This window comes from Centrocercus urophasianus, unplaced genomic scaffold (genome assembly GCF_019232065.1).
Source record: "Centrocercus urophasianus isolate 14NV4802_14NV808 unplaced genomic scaffold, USGS_Curo_1.0 seq_11, whole genome shotgun sequence".
Lineage (NCBI taxonomy): Eukaryota > Metazoa > Chordata > Aves > Galliformes > Phasianidae > Centrocercus > Centrocercus urophasianus.
Window position 1 is genome coordinate 74975204 of NW_024884253.1, and position 20545 is coordinate 74995748.

General features: G+C 37.9%; 1 long non-coding RNA gene and 1 other non-coding gene across 2 annotated transcripts in view; one reads left to right on the forward strand and one right to left on the reverse strand.

Annotated features, from left to right (window-relative positions):
* The window catches only part of LOC122155199, a 50550-nt gene that overhangs the window by 1286 nt on the left and 28719 nt on the right, over positions 1-20545 (forward strand). The gene's annotated exons all lie outside the window — the stretch shown is intronic.
* LOC122155305 lies at positions 193-295 on the reverse strand. Its single transcript, XR_006167230.1, has one exon. It is a non-coding gene; the product is annotated as a U6 spliceosomal RNA (small nuclear RNA).

Consider the following 20545-nt stretch of genomic DNA (forward strand, 5'->3'; position numbering starts at 1 on the left):
TAGGATAGGATAGGATAGGATAGGATAGGATAGGATAGGATAGGATAAGATAGGATAGGATAATATAGAAGTTGAATTGGAAGGGACTTAGGGATCATCTAGTCTGACTGCCTGTCCACAAATTAGAGTATATTATTGAGGGCATTATCCAAATGACTTAAACACTGGCAGGCATGGGGCATTAACCACCTGCTGGGAAGCCTGAATTTCATGAATTTGTGTATCATCCTTGCACACGGGCTACGCTAATCTCTATATCATTCCAGTTTTAGTGTATATGCTACTGAAGGAACACATACTGAAATCTATCTTAATATGCTTATTAGGGGTGCATTTTTAATTGTGACTATATAAGTCTGTGCTTGATGCTATTCAATGAAATGCCACAAGATGAGATGAGGTGTTCAGAAGAATTTCAGAGATTTTTCCAGGTTCATTTCTGCTGATAGACATATAACTGCATACACACACATAAATAAAATAGTAATAATAATAATAATAAACTGAATTACAGCCAGGAGGGCTTTCTCCTTCCTCATGATTTCAGAATATAAAAATATTGGTATGTATCACTAGATGCAGATATGCCTCCTCTGACTTTCATTTTTGTGATTTTCATGTCTGTATAAGAATCTAGTTATGTTCTCAAAAATATACACAGATCTCTGAAAATGAAATGAAGGACGGAGTCTGGTTTGGGAAGGCGGGGCTGGATAAAGAACAAATCCATCATTTAAATCCATCCTTAATTGTACATTGAAGTGAAATGGCCTACAGCTCTTCCAGCTTCCACCCAGCCCCTCACTAGGCAGAAATTTGTCTGACTTTGGATCAACTTCCCTTATCAACGTTCAGAGCTGGCATCCAAGAGCAGTGCAAAATGATTAATGTGAGGAAATGGGTGCAGAAAAGTTGCCGAGGATCTGAGACGCAACAGTGCCAGGCCTGCTTAATGAATAGGAATTAACAGTGAGGATGCCAAAGAGTGGGAGTATATCTATCTGTAGGAATAAAATACCTACATGATATTGCTGTGAGATCAGTAGAGTTGTCACAGGGAAGATATGCTCAAAGCCAACAAAAAATGGCTACTCCTGAATTCATTCTTTCTAATCACAGCCAAAGTTTTATTTTGTTTTGTTTTTTCCTTTGACCTTTGTAGTCTTCGGGGCTCTTAAAATTTTTGTTGGAAACCTCCAGAACAAAATCTAGCAATGCCTGGAAGATTTCATGAGCTGTCATGGCAAGATTAGATGGTTAGTGGATTTGCAATTTGCACTGCAGATGAACTAGACATTTATGTTCTGAAACTGCTAATGGGGTCTTGTGAATAAAGCAGCTGGATGAAAAAATTGATTATATCAGAATAGAATGGCTGAGTAAGCTAATTAACTAGTCATGACTGATATTTCATTTTTTAATGAAAAAAATAGCAGGTAGGGGACTTACTTTAAGTCTAAAGAATGTGCAGAGTATAGCTCAAAAGTAGGATTTTTTCGTAGTCAATATAGCTTACTTCACTACACACAAAACATTTGACAGCAGATCAAAGTCTTTTCATATTTATTCACCTTGATAGGTATTGATTCTCATTTTTCACCAACAATTTACTTCTATAGAATGGCCATGATGAATTGAATAAGGCCAGGTAGAAAAAGCTCACCATTAGGTTGGCTGACCAAAATCAATGAAGCCATGGCTGCACTCATGATCTGAGGCCCTGGATCCCCTGCTTGAAGTGCATAGGCACTGGTTATAAAGCCTATAGTGTTGTGTTGCTTTTTTTAGTCCTGCTCTCCAAAAATAGTGTGTGAATACCTGTGGGTATATTCTGTAAATATTCACATTACATTAAAAATCTTCATTTTGAAATTCTGGATTTCAAAATCCAGAGGGCACCTCAGTTACATAAGTAGTGGTGATACTTAAAAATGTGTACAAATGCAAGGAATAAGCACATAATTGCAAATATGAGAGCACATTTTTACTTCGTTCCTGAAGAAGAGGCAAAAATAGAAATAAAAAAGAAACAGGAGTTCATGGTAGTCGGCAGCAGCAGTAGAAGTGTTGGAATTAATTGAAAAAGGGTAAGTCACTTTACAAATAAGCTTCACATTTCTAGATGCACTAAGCTGGAAAGTAATTGAAATCTATGGAGTACAGATAATTGTGAAATTTTTATAGCTGACGTACTGACCCTACAGAATGGAAATCTTGCCATAGCTTAATTGAGGTTGACATTTTACACTGTGCTTCATCACTAACAATTCAAGAATCTGATCCACAAGTGATTGCACCAGTTGGAGTCTTTCCATTGCTTTCACTGATCTCTGGATCAGACCTATGCTGCAGATGCATCTCCCTTCTGTTTGAAGGATAATGTAATACGCAGATGTCAGAGCAATCAGAAAAGCCTTAGGCAGGGTTGGAAAAGAGAATCTACAGCTGGACAGAGACCTTGAGATATGAGTGGTATAATGATTTTTAAAACCACTGTGATTTTTCTCAGACTTAAAATTTGAATAAATGTATTTCTTTATAACTAACTGGTAGCAGCCAACTTGTCTTAGAAAACGTAAAACTTTGTCTTGTGCATTTAGCCAGCTCAGGATCTTTTGCTTACATTGTATCCTACAATAAATCCCTTTAGGGTAAATGTGTACTATTACTGCTTTCCTTCATATACAAACTGCATGTTTTCTCTGAGCAAGCACAGATTTTTAAGAGTCACTGACCTCATCTGTTTATTTACACATCTTAAATACGAAGTATAGAATAATCACTTGACATCCAAGATTCTTTTCACGTGTGAACTGCTATGCATCGCCTAAAAACTGCATGATGATAGGGTAAGGACACCCATTAACTTTCAGGACAGAAACAAGATACTCGGTTTTAACTGAATAAAGATTATTATTAGTAAATCTCAAAATTTAAGTGTTTATTCATTCCAGGAAAAAGAAAAATGAACACTTTTCTCTGAGACTCATTGCTGGATGCAGCAATTTAATTCTTTTTAGGACAAGAAAACAAAGCTTCTACTAGACAAGAAAAAGTAAGATAGCAGCTGTTACTGTGTACCTAGTCATTGTCACTCACAGTGGACACACAGTGGACACCTACATTCTTCTGCTGTGGCTTCGTATAGATAAAGGACATCAAAATAAGCTGCTTAGTTTTACACAACAAAGTGACTTTTAAACTCATTAACTCTTGTTCTTTCCAACAGAGCATTTAATGCTTTCACCTTACAATATTTAGCTATAAAATATACTCTTGCTACTGTCCTCTAAATAGAATAGTTCACAAAGATAATATCCAAAAAAGTCATTTTAGTTGCTGTTGGGAAAAAAATAATTTAGTTTAATTTCTTGTGTCTCCAAATTCTTCCCATCTCTCTGTAATTGTATAGCATTATCACTATTCACTATTCTGTCTATTCTCGCATAGAGAATTGAAACATCATTTGAGTTTCCTCTGAGGATGGATTAACAAGATCTGCTGTGACATGACTTGATTAATTAATGAGTCTAGAGTATTCTTTGGTCCTTATGTGCTGTTCTTGAACTTCTTAGATGGGAAAATTCTAACCTTCAATATTTTAGAAGCCAACTGGGTAAAGCAAAATTCTTGTATGACCTTCACTAATAATAAAACTGAAAATCCATTATAGAGTCTACCTGAGTAGTTGTACATATTCAAGGTGATTTCATTCTTTCTTTTTTCATATTTAAAGAATTAAAGTGCACATGGTTGAAGTACAGAGTACATAAAAGTACTTCACAGACTTTTTAAAATATGTAGATAGCTCTGAAATTAATGCTTCCTATTTATTTCCATGGAAATGACAACAGGTGCAAAGAGCATAATAACAGTCTTTAATAGAGCAAATTCTTAGCTACAAAATGGTATTTTTCAAAATAGTCAACAGTGTTAGTTCTGCATTTTCCTCAGCAATGAACAAGAGCCAACATGCCCCACTCATAAACATCTATACCAGCAGAGGTGAAGCACTGTCACCACCACCACTGCTGAAATGCACCACCCACCACTTTACTGTGTTCACATCCAGTCTTTGGTCTCCATAAATGTTTAGCAAGTGTTAATGAATGTCAGTGGGTGCCATTTTTTCCACGTGGAGGAACTCAGTGACACAATTTTGCTTAATAAGCACTTCCATGTTAGGTGTTGTTCTGTCAGACTGCCCTTCTGCTGCCCTTTGTCACACAGCAACAAAATGTGATGAAATATTGGTGGGAAGGTTCAACCTCTACTGCCATACCACCAACATCTGCCTCTGATGTTGTGGGCAGTGTAGTAAAATAGCAGGTATTACTTTCACAGCAGCCCTTGTATGACTTGAAACCTCTCTGCTTTTACTTCAGTGGTTTTCAAAAACTGGAAATCTCAGTGAGTTCTGCATTACAGAAAGTCATCTCACCTTGAACACACACCCCTAATGAAATGAAGAAGGTTCAAAGGGCAAACACAAGGTTACAGCTTACACATCCCATCCATTGACTCTGTTTTAAAAACTTTGTGACCAGGTGTGGAGAGCCACCTTTGTAATATACACGTGAGATATACATTTAAAAGCATTGAAAAACCCATGAAGTTGATTCCATTTTACAGATGGTGTATGGGAACTGCTGAGTCACGGCCTGAACCTCTGATTGATCACCTGAGGTGAGCAATGAGTCAGCCAGAGGAGCACAGGTGAAGGCAATTTACCTGTGCTGCTGGAAGGGGTGGAGCCAGGCTCCATCCATCCTAGACCTATTTAAGAGCTGGCTACCAGTGGGGAAGGATCTTGTCTGGAGATTGCCTCCACTTGTGTTTTGTGCGTGAGCCCAGGATAGGGGTAAGCCTTCTGCTTATTCTCTTTTGTTGTCGTAGTCTGCTTTGCCTAACTCTCTTGTTTGTTTTGTGATTATAGCATCCTAATATTCTTTGATTATACAGATGGCATGCTAATAAGGTATTCAGATCCAAGCAGCAAAATAGGTTCCTTTAAAAAAAACTGATTGATTTGGAAGTCTGAAGCTTGGCTCCTACTAATAAGACTTTTTTTAATTTTTACAACATTGTTTTGCGGTCGCTGTGAAACTAAATTGTCTCAGAACTATGGGAATTATATCAAAAAATCAAAATCACTGCTGTTGTATGGATTTGTCATCATTGTTATTTTCCATAGCAGTTGACAGTCCTAGCTAGATAGAAGGGATTTTAACAGGAAAGGAAACTGAAGAAGTTTCACAGCAAGGAATATCTGACTTCAAACAAATGGAAGCAGGGTAGTTAATCATTTACAGACTACAGATCAAAACCTACTGTGTAAGGTTTTCTGGAAGCTATACTGTAGGTAAGCAGTTTTCTCGCTTTTTACAGCTATAACAGAGAACATGTAAAATAAATGATAGTGTGAGCACTTTAAGCACTGACCTGTTCGGTGAAGAAGAGGCAGAAAGAGCATCATTATTTTCACTAGCTATATTTTGAGCACAACTTGTCTGAGTAAATGCATTCTGTCAGAGCTCCCCAGATTCTGGAAACCACAAACTTGAAACCACAAGCAACAGAACCATCTTGTTTGCAATGCTTGAGAGGGCAGACCTAATAAATAGGGATAAGAGTGCTCTTGAGCTATCAAACACCTGCAGAATTATACCACTTATGCTGCATCTATGCTGTTGTATTAGCTTATACGTGAACTTAAACTTTCTGTCCACGTAGCTTCTGAACTGAATTTGGAGTTGTCCAAGTAGGCTCTAGCAAGGAGAGACTGAGTCGTTGAAAGGTTGTGGACGTATGCTTAGAAACTTGACGTATCATCAGGCACTGACAGAAGTAGTAAAGATGTAGGCTTAGTGACCTGACAGTGTTGTAAATTAGATTGTTTGTGAAGCTTTGTTGGCTTTGTTTTTGGGTCAGCTCAGTGGAATCTTTCAGGATCTATAGTTTGCATGTTGGTGCTGAGGATGGTAGATAATTTTCTGCTTTTTCTCCCTCCCCAGCCAAACAAAAATAAATCCTTTGTGAACTTAAGCTCATGGACCTTACTATTTTGTACACTTCCCAGTAACTTGTTTCTCAATATGTGAGTGTAAATGTTATAAATATCTTGTGCAGTGAAAAACAGAGTTGGAAATTAGATTTGTTATCTAATCAAACAGGGATCAAAATAATTGTTGATATTGCATGTGAAGAAAGGCAATAACTATAAAATGTACATCTTTCTCCTCAGAGATCTTTTGAAAAAAATTTAATAAGATTGACATTGTGGATGTCAGCTGTTTTGCCTTCACAGATGCCAGACATCATTAGTAATAAGAACCAGGTGTAAGTTCTTTGGCTAATAGCATTAAACCTCTTCCATACTACATGCAGACATGAAGCTTCTTTTAATGAAATTAGACCTGAATACATCCAACAATCCGAAGTCAGTATTATAGCTAGGAAATAATTTATTGTGGATGACAGAGAACAGCTATAAAATACAAGTAATGTCTAGTGAGATGGAAAAATGAATTATTAGCCACTAACAGCCACCAGTACTACTGATCTTGGAAGAATAATGACAATGGAAGACATAGCATCAGCGGGTAAGGGGGGATTGCATAGACCCTTTTTAACATCATGGAAAATCTAAAGTTGTTTTTGCCTGTCTTAACTTTAAGTTATGAGAATCATATTTTGCTACTACTGGTCTGGACATCTCTACACATGTAAATAGTTCCATATCAGGAAAACAAATAGTTCCGCAGAAAATCGTGTTTCCTGCGGGCAAGACAAATATTGCGTTATTCATTATTTATGTTAACTTTCACTTCACCAATTTCTAAGCATTTTCATGCAATTTTCCTTCTTTGATGTTTAACTTAAATAAATTCTGTAGAATCATAGAATGGCTTGGGTTGGAAGGGACTATAAGAATAATCTAGTTTCTATCCCTTGCCATGGGCAGGGACGGTTTTCACCAGACCAAGTTGCCCAAAGCCTCACTGAGCCTGGCACTGAATACTTCCAAGGATGGAGCATCAACAAATGCTCTAGGAAACCTAGTCCAGTGTTTCATTGCTCCTGTAGTAAATAATCTTTCAAGTGTCTAGCCTAAGTCTACTCTCTTTTAGTTTAAAGGCATTACCCCTTGTCCTATCACTACAGTTCCTGATAAAGATTCCCTCTCCAGCTTCCTTAGAACTGCCCTGTCCCTGGCACAGGACTTTGCACCTTGTTGAACTTCATGAAATTAACAGGCCTGCCTCTCAAGTCTGCAAAGGTTCCTCTGGATGGCATTTCCTCCTTCCTGGGTGCTGACTACACCACATAGCATGGTGGTGTCTGCTCTTGATGGATAGTGATTTAGCAACTTTGTTTATCAGTTCCATCAGATGCATCTTATCAGGTTCCTGGATGATCTCAAACCTGATTTTTCTCCTACAGTGAACAGTTCTTCATTCTTTCAGTTTGCCTTCCATGACTTGCTAGGGCTCTTGCTGGTGAAGCCTGAGTTAGTCAGCCTTCTCTATATCCCAAGGAACCAGGTTTCCTGTTTCCTTCCTGTGTGGGTCCACATTTATATACAGAGAAGAAGGGCTACAGTTGCTCATGACTGTGGAAAGTGTAGTGCTGGGACTCTTGCATGGTAAGCTGCAGTGGTTTTTGTTCTCCTCAAGAGATGAACATTAAAATGTAATTGCACCAAGCTGTCCACCTAAAATATCTTTTCCACAAATACATGTCAGCAGAATAAAACATCTGCTACTCCCTTAGCCATCACCATTTGCAGTACGGTGATTTAGTTTTAATGGTTGAGGAAGGTAGGCTTGCGTTGCAATCACCATTGTTGTAACTTGAGTTGCTGAGACACTCACTTCTGCTGAGTCTGTTTTGGGGTTGGTAAACTTCAGTTTGGCAGAATAAGGAGCACAGTTACTGGGAAGGGAAGCAGAAGCTGTAATATGTGACTCAGTGACTAAAATTCAGCAAACCTTGTGTTTTGCCTGTAATTAGAGCATATTTCTGTACCAAGGGGAGAGAAAGAAACTAGGAGCTCAGAACCCTTACTCAGCATCCCTGATGTAAGGAACACAGTCTCCTGCATTCACTGTATGGCTTGTGCCTTCAGTTTACAAGTTACAAGCTGAAATTTACAAGTTGAAATGCTCTGGGCTAGTGTCCTTCAGAATGTAGTTTACTTCCACTGCATTGCTGGTCCATATTTTGAGTGAGAATGTAGAAATTCTGCAGAAATCCATTCTAATGTGTATTATTGAGAAGTGAAGAAGAAGCATTAGGAATGTTTTCTGTAATGCCTTATTGTTCTGATGGAAACGTCTACACTATAGACCTCACTCATAAGGGAGAAACAGAAATAGACATAATGTAGTGATTTAGCATGAACTTAACAAGATTCAAGATGGCTGGATGCACTTGATTATTTAGTGCAGGGTAGAGGATGGTGTTACAGACACATAAGGAAGACTCCTGTTTAGCCATGAGATTCAGAGTGGACCCTCTTGATTCAAAACTTGAACCACAGAGGAGCCTCGATGCAGCTGAATTCACTACTAGTCCCAGACTTAGTCAATAGTTTATGTCTAAGGTATGTGCACAATTAGTCCAAGATATAATCTTAGCTAACAAAGCTAAAAATAAACAACCACTTAACAAGGATCTGTATTGGCAAGGAGTCTTGATGTCAAGGAGTAAGGGATCTCTGAACAGGCATAATCTTGAGAGGTGTCCTTATTCAGTACGAGATTCTGTCATGCAGCTCACTGCCATGAAGAAGAACTCAAGGGGCTCTTGGGCTATTCATAATTTATGGGGTAAGATGGTGGACTCATTGTCATACTTTGTTTTTAGGTGCATGCTCAATTGGCCCTCAGCTACTGAACTGGCTGTTTGCTATCAGTTCTTTCAGCTCCCCAGTATTAAGCAGATTTGTGATTGTTAATCACAAGTTGTTGTGATCAACAACACTGAATCTGGTTGGAAGCCTGTAGCTGTTGATATCCCCAGGGACTTATACTGGGCCCATTCTTGTTTGTTTTACTCATCAGTGCTGCCATTCAAACAAGATGGATTGTTGAGCAAAGAAGAATATCATGAAGTTTAACAAGGGCATGTGCAGTGTCCAGCATTTGGAAAGGAATAAATCCATCACCTCTACAGGCTGGGGCTGAGCTATTGGGAAGAAGGTGTACAGAAAATGACCTTGGAGTCCTGGTAGACAGGAGCATGTCCTGGCCAAGAAGGCCAATGGTACTTGTCAACAGAACAAGAGGCAGTAGGCTCAAAATGAAGCACAGGATGTTCCACCTGCACATGAGAAAAAACCTTATTTACTGGGAGAGTGACTGAATGCTGAAACAGGTTGCTCAGAGAACTCTCTATCTGTGGGAACACAGCTCAGTTCCCTGACCACCCACACCTCTGGTGGAGATGCAGATCCCCCAGCTCAGTGCGCTTCCTTCCTCCTGTGCATGTTGCCAAGGCAGCACCCATGATGCCTATGCATGCCTGGAGGTTTGGGTGCCCACGTATGGCATCCTGCATTTGCTGTCTAAGCTGGGTGGACTGCTCCAAGTGCCTCACAAGATTGCAGTTCTTGTAGCGTGTCTGTTGGTAGTATCCAGCAGGAGTCGACTACTGCTGCTTCTGTTCCAAGATCTTTTCTGCATGCTACAATTTCTGAGTTTCATGTAGATAACTTTTCAAACTGATTCCTTTCTTTTGGTTTCTTTGTAATTCTGCATTACTGTCTAGTCTCACTGATAGCTGTATTGCTTTCACATAGATTTAGATGAATTCGTGCTCAGATGGCTTTTTTTTCCTGTTTGCCTATACTATTTACACTCCTATTGTAACAAATGTCTTTATCCTGGTCATTTGCCATGGGTGGATCAGGTCAGCACTCCTGCATATATTTCTGAATTTAAGACTTACAGAACCTCACTACATTTCAGTGGATTAAGACCCAACTCTAAATATGTAAGAAGTTAATTTTATTTATTTTGACTTTTTTTTTTTTCCCAGTGTGGAGCAACACTAATACAAGCATTCTTAATATCTAGCTAGGATAGTTGAAGTTACTTTCAGAAGCAAAGCTACTAGGAAGGATCAAAATAATTTAGGATTTACAAGACATTAAGGAACTAAATAGAATATTGGATTTTTTTTAAAGAGGAAAAAACATGAGCAAGATTATTTTAAACTCCTAATACATACTTCTGAAATGGTTATGTGTATGTCTGACCGCATGGTTCATTCAGACTGTAGGAGGGTAAGCCTAAACAGAGCCTGAGGTGAAACACAGTGCTTGTTGTTGAAGCTAAATGTGAGATGCGTAGCCCATATCAGTACTAGTCACTGTTAAAGGAGACTTGATTTATTTAGCTCTCGGATCTTTCTCTTTTCAGTCTCAGAACATGTGTCATAATCACCAGGTAATTAGGCCAGTCTTCTCCAAAAAAAGGAGGATAGAGAAAAACTAAAAATGATGACAGTGAAGCATGCAAAGACATTTGTGCAGTTACCATTACCAAATCAGTAAGAAAAGAAGAAAAAGGAAGAGCAATAATCAGTCTTTTTATCATTTGTCGGTACCTGGAGAATCATGAAGTGTAGTCTGCTCATTATGATTGAAAGTGTGAATGTTAAGGAGTGAACTTTTCTTGTGTTCTTAGATATTGAAAGGTCACATTGTTCTGTAGGTTATACAGGACTAAAACGCTTTGTATTTGTAGTTTAATCATGGAATTTGATCTTAGTGTACTAAATGATCTCAGTGTATCAATAGGAATGATAAATCTATGGCTATAATGCTGTACAACAGCAAAATCTATAAGTCTTTGGCAAAAAAAAAAAGTCTGGAAAGAATAGTGCCTTTCTGGCTGCATCATTTAGTACTGTGATAAATCTCTTTTCCTTCCTCCAAGAGTTCCTTGTACAGTCTCTCATTTTCAGAGCAGGATTGGTAAGGAAGAACTATTCTTTACTGTTTTCCTGTCTTGAATAGTTTACAGTATGGAGGACATCACAGCCTAAGATGAATGACCTTTTCTTGGCTCTCCTTGTAGGCATTTGATTTGACCATTTGGGGAGTTAAGCTTCAGTGGATATGCATAGCTGGAAGATCTGAAGATAGTCTCTGAAGCTGTAGAGTAAGCAGGCAGTAAAACTGGTGGGCTGAGTGCTCTGTGAATAGATGTGGGGATTCACCTTCAGCTCTGGGGAGAGCAAATTTAGAGAAATCTATCACTAAAAGTTGTAGCGGAGTCTTTTCCAGAGACATGTTTTCCATTGAATAGCCCTCTTCTAATAGAATTTCCCAGAGAAAAAAGGGCTTGTGCTTCTTTGGACGTAAAATATACAAGTCATATGCTCACTTAAGTAAAGTACCACCTTCCTATGTGATTAAATAGTTGTTATCTAATCAAGTATTTCTGTGTTCTAGAGCTCCTCAAGACACTCTTGAATTGGCTGAGATTGTTGTTGCTTTGTGTTTTTAAAGAAATTATTCTCATCAAAAAGACAGACTGAGCAACTATTTTCCTTCTCTGTGAAAATGTTATAAGGCAGATGGGGACTCCCTATTTGTAAGATGAAAGCAATGGCTTCACAAGCTCCCAGTCTGAGGATTGTAGTATCATGTAACTAAACTCAGTTACCTCCTGCAGTTGTATGCCGAATGCTTGTATGATTTATCTAAAAAAAGAAAAAAAGAACATCTGTAGGTATCAGTTCAGGATGCTGTTTTCATTATTCTTTAGAGGAACAGAAGCACCTGCCCACAGCTGTGTGGCCTATAATTCCTCTGTAGCAGTAGGAGTTAAGGTTATCACCTCCTCAGGCCTGCATCTGAGCCATTTTTTTCAGTTTTTAGAGCAAACTGATGGTAAGAGATACTTAAAGTTAACCAGTATGAGTGTCTCCATGAAGAATAGCACTGCCTTTTTCAGTCAGGATCTGAGGTGCAAAGACATAGTGAAATCCAAGCTAGAACACACTGCAATGAGATGAGATTCTGTTGTTGTCTTCCAGGGCTCCATCATCCTCACTGTATCAACATTTATATAAAGAACTGTTGCTTTAAAGATTTCACGTAATTGGCACTGGCATTAATTTAACAAAAGCAAGTGTAGAGTCTTGCATCTAGGGAGGAATAATTGCATGCACTGGTACAGATTGGGTGATGACCTGCTGGAGAGGAGCTCTGTGGAGAGGGACCTGAGTGTCCTGGTGGATGACAGGTTGGCCATGAGCCAGCAGTGTGTCCTTGTGGCCAAAATGGCATCCTGGGGTGCATTAAAAAGAGCGTGGCCAGCAGGTCGAGGGAGGTGGTCCTCCCCCTCTACTCTGCCCTGGTAAGGCTTCATCTGGAGTACTGTGTCTGGTTCTGGACTCCCCAGTACAAAAAAGACAGGGATCTCTTGGAAAGAGTCCAGCAGAGGGCCACAAAGATGGTGAAGGGCCTGGAGCATCTCTCTTATGAAGAAAGGCTGAGTGAACTGTATCTGTTTAGCCTTGAGAAAAGAAGACTGAGAATGGACCTGATCCAAGTCTATAAACATCTAAGGTGTGAGGGACAGAGTGGCAAGACTGGACTCTTTTCAGCAGTGTGTGGAGAGAGGACAAGGGGAAATGGCCAGAAACTGGAGCATAGGGAGTTCTGCACAAATGTGTGCAAGAACTTCTTTACAGTGAGGGTGACAGAGCACTGGAACAGGCTGCCCAGGGGGGTTGTAGAGTCTCCTTCTCTGGAGATATTCAAGATCTGCCTGGACACCTACTTGTGTGACCTGGTTTAGGGAACCTGCTTTGGTAGGGGGGTTGGACTCAGTGATCTCTGGAGGAAGAATGGACTTGCAACCCCTATGATTCTGTGATATAGAAATCTCTCCCTTGAGTAGTTTTCTTTTATACTGCAGAATAAAGGTGATGAGTAGCATGATCATGGATGAATGACAACCTGTGTGTATTATACAATAAATAAATAATAGCTGCAATCTTTAAGACAGAAAAAAATGACAATTATTGCTTAACCCTACAGAGTTGGCATTCATTATGTAGAGCACTCCAGAACTACTGAATTCTGTGACTAGTAAAGTACAAAGGGTAAATTACTTTTAGAAAATTCCTTTATTTAAATGCGTATCACTTTCATGTCAAATACTTTTATATAAGCTGTCGGCTCTTGGTGAGGGAGAACTTATGCAAGAGATAAATAGATAGCTGAATAAATGTTATGCAAATGACAACAAAGAACTGTATTTTTATTGTGTTGGTGTGTGTGTGTGTGTGTGTGTGTGTGTGTAGGAGTAGTGGAGGAATAGTTCTCTTCTGCATAGATAACATAAATTTTATCTTGGCATCACTCTGCTGATCTTGAATTGCCCGCAGTCAACTAGTCCTATGAAATATGTGAGCGTATCCAGAGAGAAGAGTGTAATGCTTACTGGCAGTACACAGGTTTTTTGAATACAAGTTTCTATGCACTGCTGTAAATCTAATTAGGCATCAAATCTTGAAGAAATTATTTTACATCTTTGGTTCATTTCTCCTCCCACCATTTTTTATTTTCTCTTCTTGGATTATAAGAGCTTTTCTAAAGCATTTATTTATTCAACTATGGCATGAAAAGTGTTTGCGATCAGAACAGAGTACTCAGTGCCCGTTTCGTGGTCTTTAAATTTTGTTGTAGAGCGTTCCATGGTGAATATTCACCTGCAATATTTATGGGTAGATAAAATTTTCTGTGAATGTTAGGATTTACTTATCTTTGAACACTCATGGAGATTTAGGCAAAAACACTATTTTGTTTATAAATTTTTGCCTTGCATAGTAAGCAGTAACTTTATGGCATTACAGGTGTATCAACTTAAAACTTTGAGGAATACTGTTTGTTAATAAAGATAGAAAAGGCTGTCTTTATGTCGTCATGACATTAACTCCCTCCCTCACCCTTTGGAAAGTCAGAAAGTATCTTCTACTTTAGCTTTCTTGGGAGCCTATGGTGTAGTCCATTGTGACTGTGCCTTTTTTCCAGATTTGATTGCCCAGTCCATTAGTGTTCTGTGTAAAGGAAAAAATCTTTCTTACCTTGTGTTGTTGCATTATTTCAACTAGTATGTTGAAGTTGTTAAGACAGTAAGCAGATTTCTATTCTACAATGAATACATTGGAATTCTAGCCATGCTAATTCTGGGAAATAGGTGTATGGCTTTGAAAATCAATGTGACATACTTGAGGCAAATGTCAAATTCCACTGTGCAAGGCAGTAATCAGGAAAAGCAGGGGAAACGTGTGTGTCTCGGATGTAAGTGGGTAAGGAGGAAAAATGAATGCAAATGGCTTTGTAGCTTAGGAAAGTCTTCTGAATGGAAATTTGAATTGAAGTCTAAGTAGGATGCAGATTTGGGTTTCTTCATTGCTTGCTAACACTTATTAATTACTTTTTGCCCAACCATCCAGGCACTATGGGCATGTATGACAACTCAAATTAGATTTCTTAAGTATAACTTTTCAGAAAACTTCAGTTACTAGCATTTAAGGTAGGTAAATTAGGGAAATTATTCTTTTAGCATTAATTAATTACACCTCAGATTAAATATGAGGACTGCTGCCAGGGTAATGCCTCCTGTTTTATTATATTGTTGACTTCTGATGTCAGAGGTGAATGTTGGTGGTATGGCAGTAGAAATTGAATCCTCCCACTGATATTCCATTACATTTTGTTGCTGTGTGACAGATGGCAGCAGAGGGGCAATCTCACAAAATGATGCCTGACATGGAAGTGTTTATGAGCAAAGGGATAGAATTGAATTCCTCCTTATGGAAAAAAATTGCATCCACTGAAATTCACAAATGGCTTGCTGAATGTTCGTGGAAACAAAATGTGGATCTGAGCACAATGAAGTGTAGGGTGGTGTGTTTCATCAATGGCAGTAATGACAGTGGGTCACCTCCACTAATACAGATGTTTATGAATGCAGCATGCAGCCTCTTGTTCTTCGCTAGTGAAAATGCATAGTAATTGTTGATGAATATATTGAAAAATAGCGTTTTGTAGCTAAGAATTTTCTGTATCAGATAATGCTATTGTGTTCTTTGCATCTGTTGTAGTTTCCATGAAAATAACAAGCATTAATTTCAGAGCTACCTACATATAAGCATCTCAGTACCTTTTTTGAATCTGAGACACTTAGACTGAGGGAACTTAATGTCTCATCTCATAGTCTTCGCTCAAGTAAAATCTCACCAAATCCGCTTCCTTAAATAAGAACTTACTAATCAATATCAGTAGCAAGAGAGAAGTCATAGAATTATCATAGTTGTAGCTTCCCCCTTATGCAAATGGATTTCCTAGAGCCAGGATTGCAAAGAGGTCTTTGTAGATAACTTTACATTAAGAAGCAAAGCATAGAAGCCATTCACAGTCCATAAAACTGAGCATGCATGAAATCGGTGCACAATGGAGGACAAAACAAAGAACTGTGCTAAAGGCATGAAAAAGACTTCAAAATCAAAACTTTTTATGTACCATATGGTTTATTTTTTCAATTTTCAGAGACATGATCTTTTTTCTTTCTTCTTTAATGTGGAAATCAAAGTTTTATGCAAAAACTCTGGAAATCATCAAGGTACCTTCCTTGTGCCAGTGCTGCAAAGCATTTGTTTTGCAGTTTTTAAAACATGTTGTCAACAAAAACTGGACAACTTTTAGCTCACTGATTACGCATTAGCAGTCTTCTCTCAGATTATTCTACTGAGAGTAGAAAATCTTATTGTTAGTTTTGATGCATCTGTAAGCATAGGACTTAAGTTGGTAATCTACAACATCATTTTCAGTATCTATTTTATTGTGGACTTAGCTGTCTTTGTTTGTTTGAATAAAGCAGATTCTTGTTTAAAGGTCTACTGCAGAAAATCCATTTTCCATCTTTCCTGTATTTCAAATGTATTGATGCATTTCATGCCTCTTTTAGTCCTATACCTTGTCCTATATCCTTACAGAATCATTGGATAGTTCTAAAATAAGTATACAATAAGTTCATTCTATTATTTTTAATACTGCTTTTCAGGGGTAGACTATAATATCCTATGGATAAAATAAATCAAGTCTCATATTCCATAGGTCTATTCTATTTCTATTCAGTTCTATTCTAATTCTATTTTTAAAATAAAATAAATTTGCGTGTGGCCACATTCTCCTTAGAAACACGATTGGCTGGGACACAATACGTTACTACTATCAAGACAATGTGGAAGTAACTGTGTGCTAAGAACACTGTTAAAGAAGAACAGTTCAAAGTATTTTTAAAGAACCATGAATTTTAATCTACATAATCCTTATAAGTGAAGAGAAATTATAAAACTGATAAATTCATGCAGTCCTTCCAGGGATAAAAAGGAGCTATGTAGATGGTGATACATCTTCTGATAATGCTGGCAAGCTCATTAGTGTACAGTGATATCCATTATATAGAACATCATAAAGATGAAAGCTATTAAATGAGAAAATGTTCTTGAGTTCTCTTGCAGTAAAGGGGCTATGATTTATTACTCATATTGTTATAAGTAAAATGAAGGGTAAGTTGTACTCATGATGCATAGAGGGGAAGTTCTAAGCCTTGCATAAGAATCAGCCAGCACTCTGCCAGTTGCTTCAATGATAGAGTGACCGTACCATCTAGAGAGTAGTTTCAGCCTTACCATGTTTGCTGACTCTGACAGTCATGCACTGAGCAGAATAAAAATGCAACAAACGAACAAAGGAATGTGCTAGTAGATGGGACTTCACAGATGACATCAGTGATCACATGGCAATGTGGTATGGTATGCAGAGGTTCACACTTTAAAGAAATTGCCAGTACCTTACGAGAGCTGTAAGTTCAAAAATTTGTGACATTAGATTAGTCTGACACTACTTCCTCTAATCAAGAAATCAAGTCTTTGTCTTTATTTATTTCCTTAATATCCTACTGTCTCTACTCTGGAATGAGGTGTAGTGATTAAATATCACCAGGTTGCTATCGTCTTTCTTTTAATTTGCTTTTGCCATCAGAATCAGACATATTTTCTGTAGAATGACCTTGCTATTCCTCTCTGAGTGCCTATAGGAAGCGTCTGGTACTGAGATTCTCATCTGCTGCTGTGATATACCATATCCTCTTTTCTATCAAGTTAGATACTCGCAAAATGTGCTTTTTATTTCTTGTCTGAGTATTTTTCGAAATGATCACTATGTCAAGAAATGGAGCAGTAATATACAGCAACTATGCAATACTTGTCACTCAATATGATGTTACCTTTTCTGAGTATCAGGTTTAGAATTTCTGAGGGCTGTAAAGCCTTATTCTTTATCCAGTCTGTTTCCATTTCACACACCTTATTATAGTCTATATATATATATATATACAGCAATTGAGCTGTCAAACCTCACCAGTAGTAGCATTCTCTGTGTTTAAGTTTCAGCTGACCTTCTTTCCCCAGGTATATAGATTCTATTCAGCTTTTGACACTACCTTTAAAATCTTCTGGGATTGCTGCTTAAAACTTATTTAATCAAAATTCAGTCTCGCACGTGCCCATATCTTCCCATCACACGTTATTAGGAAAACGATTTTCAATCACTTCCTCCTTTTGATATGATAATTAATAAATACAGAATTACTTTTTTTTCCATTTCTAAGTACTGTGGAGTTGTCTGGAGACTTTAATGCAAAGACTGTTACACATGTTGTCAGTAGTCACCTGTGTGCCATTTAGGAACTTATGTCTTTCTTGATGTATGTGGCATCTTTTTTGACTGTTCTATTGTCTTATTCTCAACGTCACTGTATCTTGAGTCATACAGAAGTGTATAGTCATCAGCAGCACTTTTGTTAAAGTGCCATTAGAGGTTTTATAATGGCTCATTATCAGACTGCTTATCCATCCCCTTTAATTGTGGAATCATTCAATTCCAAAAAAATTACAGTCAAAAGCTCCTTTAATGGCTGAGTGTTTTCTCCTCTTTAGCTGTCAAGGGTCTCAGCAGCATGGGCTTCTAGCTGTGCTTCAGTACTCTACTGAAGCATACTCACATTCTTATTAAAGCAGCTTTTTTCTGTATGGCCACAGTTAACAGTTCTCTTCACTCTGTCAAATGCCTTCTTGTGGGTTTTTTGAGCATTTTCCATGCTGTTTCAGTGTGCACACATTCTCTCAAAGACTCACAGACCACAACAGCAAAGGAACAAATGTGAAGGGAAAGCTCACTGCCCCTGGAAATCTTTGAGCACCCTCTACCTTCTTTGGTCTGGCCTTGCTGTTAGAGGGCGCAGTGTTCACCAATTCATCCATACATGTGACAGAAATGCTAACAGACATGTGCAGACTGTGCATGCATGTGCATCCAGACTGATCTGAACCCACGTCCTTCTGTCCTCCTTATCGAGATCCATGCTGCTAGATGTGGTTTTCAATAGGCTGGTTCTGCTATTCCCAAATTCTCCAAGGCTGTGCTGCTGCTATGTAATTCTTCTGTTGTCACACTCAACTTGCTATAAAGGTTGCTTTAACGTAGAAAATTGAAATAAGAGTGATTTGCAATTCAAGATTTCTAGAATTCGAGTAGGCATAAAAATGTAAAAAGTTGCAGGATTCTGATGTATAAAACTACCTTTATTTACAAACATGAATTTTCTCTACAGAGAGTAAAGCAAACTTTTTCTTCTCTTAAGATGTTTACAAAATCTATACCTGCAATATTATTTTAAACTGCCTTACTTATTTCTTCACAGTTGATTCTTTTGTTTTGTAACAGTAATCTTTTCTGCAAACACAAATGTAGCAGTTTTCCTACAATAAGTTTTTGTTTGTTTGCTTCTTTCATTTTAAAGTTCTTAAGGTTGTAGAGTGGACACAACTCTGTGATAAATCATTTATGAAAGTAACAGTCCAAGTGAAGCCATGACCAGTGAGCATGCTGGAATAAGGCCTTAGAACAAACCAGGTGTTACTGAGGGCTCGCCCTCTGTATATGTTTCATGGCTTTTATTTTATTCTAGTTCTGGTCTGGTATCTGAGGCTAATGCCCAGCAATAGGTGGATTGCATTAGGGTTTTTCCTGGACCATGTTGTGCTGTCTGATTTTGTATAGAAGGATGAAAGAATGATACATTCAACAGTTTATGTGGTATGAGACTTTTCCAGAAAAATGTGGGTGTGATCAACGAATTCATTTCAAAAACACACTTCAAATCCTAATTGAAATGCTAATGTACATGCATCCAAAAAAAAAAACAAAACCCCACATCCTGGAATTACTGTAATGAGACTGAAAATCCAAATTAGAGTTTGTTATCCGTGTAGCTGCTATTGTCAGTGTGGGATCATAAGCAGAGCTGGATGTAAGGGAGGCAGTCCCCAGGGTGAATTTTATGCAGTACTGCTCTAGGATGGGGAAGACAGTGGAAAAGGAAAGAAGATTATCACTGGTTAATCATTTTTAACATGCTTACCCAAGTAAGAAAGTAACACAGAAGACAAGCTATTATATTTGGAATTAATAAGAAAATATTTCTTCTACCAATAAGCCAAGTTAATGTAGATAGTTTGCTGAAACTCATTATGCCTAGATCACACTACATATTTTTGCAAGCTCATTACCAACTGTTATGAACAGTACTGTGCCTCTCACGTGATTCAAATCAAAGTATTAACATTTTCCTAACTATATTGTACTATCTTTACTAGTACCAGTAAAAATATAAAGGAGGTGAGTTGAATTTGTATTATAATTCCTTTTCAGGTAGACCTGTTAGATGGCTCACTTGCATCAAGACTCTTAGTAATGAGCGTAGGTAGTTGATGTTAAGATGAGAGAACTTAAATAATAATCAAATGCAACCTATTTCTAATTAAAATCAAAGCAGAAATTCTGAATTACTAGAAAAGATTATGATGCTTTTCATTGCCAAACAAGAAGGAAGAAACAAGCAGTGCGAATTCTAAAGGGAAATCTATTCCTTTGAAATTTCTGCTGAAATATAAAGAGAGGAGAGAAGTTGGCACAACTACAAAAATGAGGGTGAAATTGATCTCTAAGCTATATAGATTAGGACATTAGTTGGCATGTTAGGGAAAAAAATCACTAAGTCACTGGAAGCTCTGTTTTTGACTTTTGGGAGTTAGGTTTTGCCCAAGAAATTTGAGATTTCCTTTTCCTTTCAAAAGTAAAATATAATCACTTAAAAAAACAAAAAAACATTCCTAATAAATTCAAACATTTTCATTAAAGGAATCACCTTGGGGGTTCACTGGAGGTACAGCTAATGTTGCTTCTTTTATCTTAAAATTCTATATCGCCAAGTGACTTGAAACTTGCAATGTGAACACGAAGTATATTTTCTCATCTAATGGCATCCCGCCGGGCCCGCCCCCCCCCGCCGAAACAATATGTTATTTCATTTTGATTTGGTGAGAAAGATAAATCTATTAGAATTTTTTATATCAAGGGCATAACCATTTGAGATTTAGTGCTTATTTCTACCGC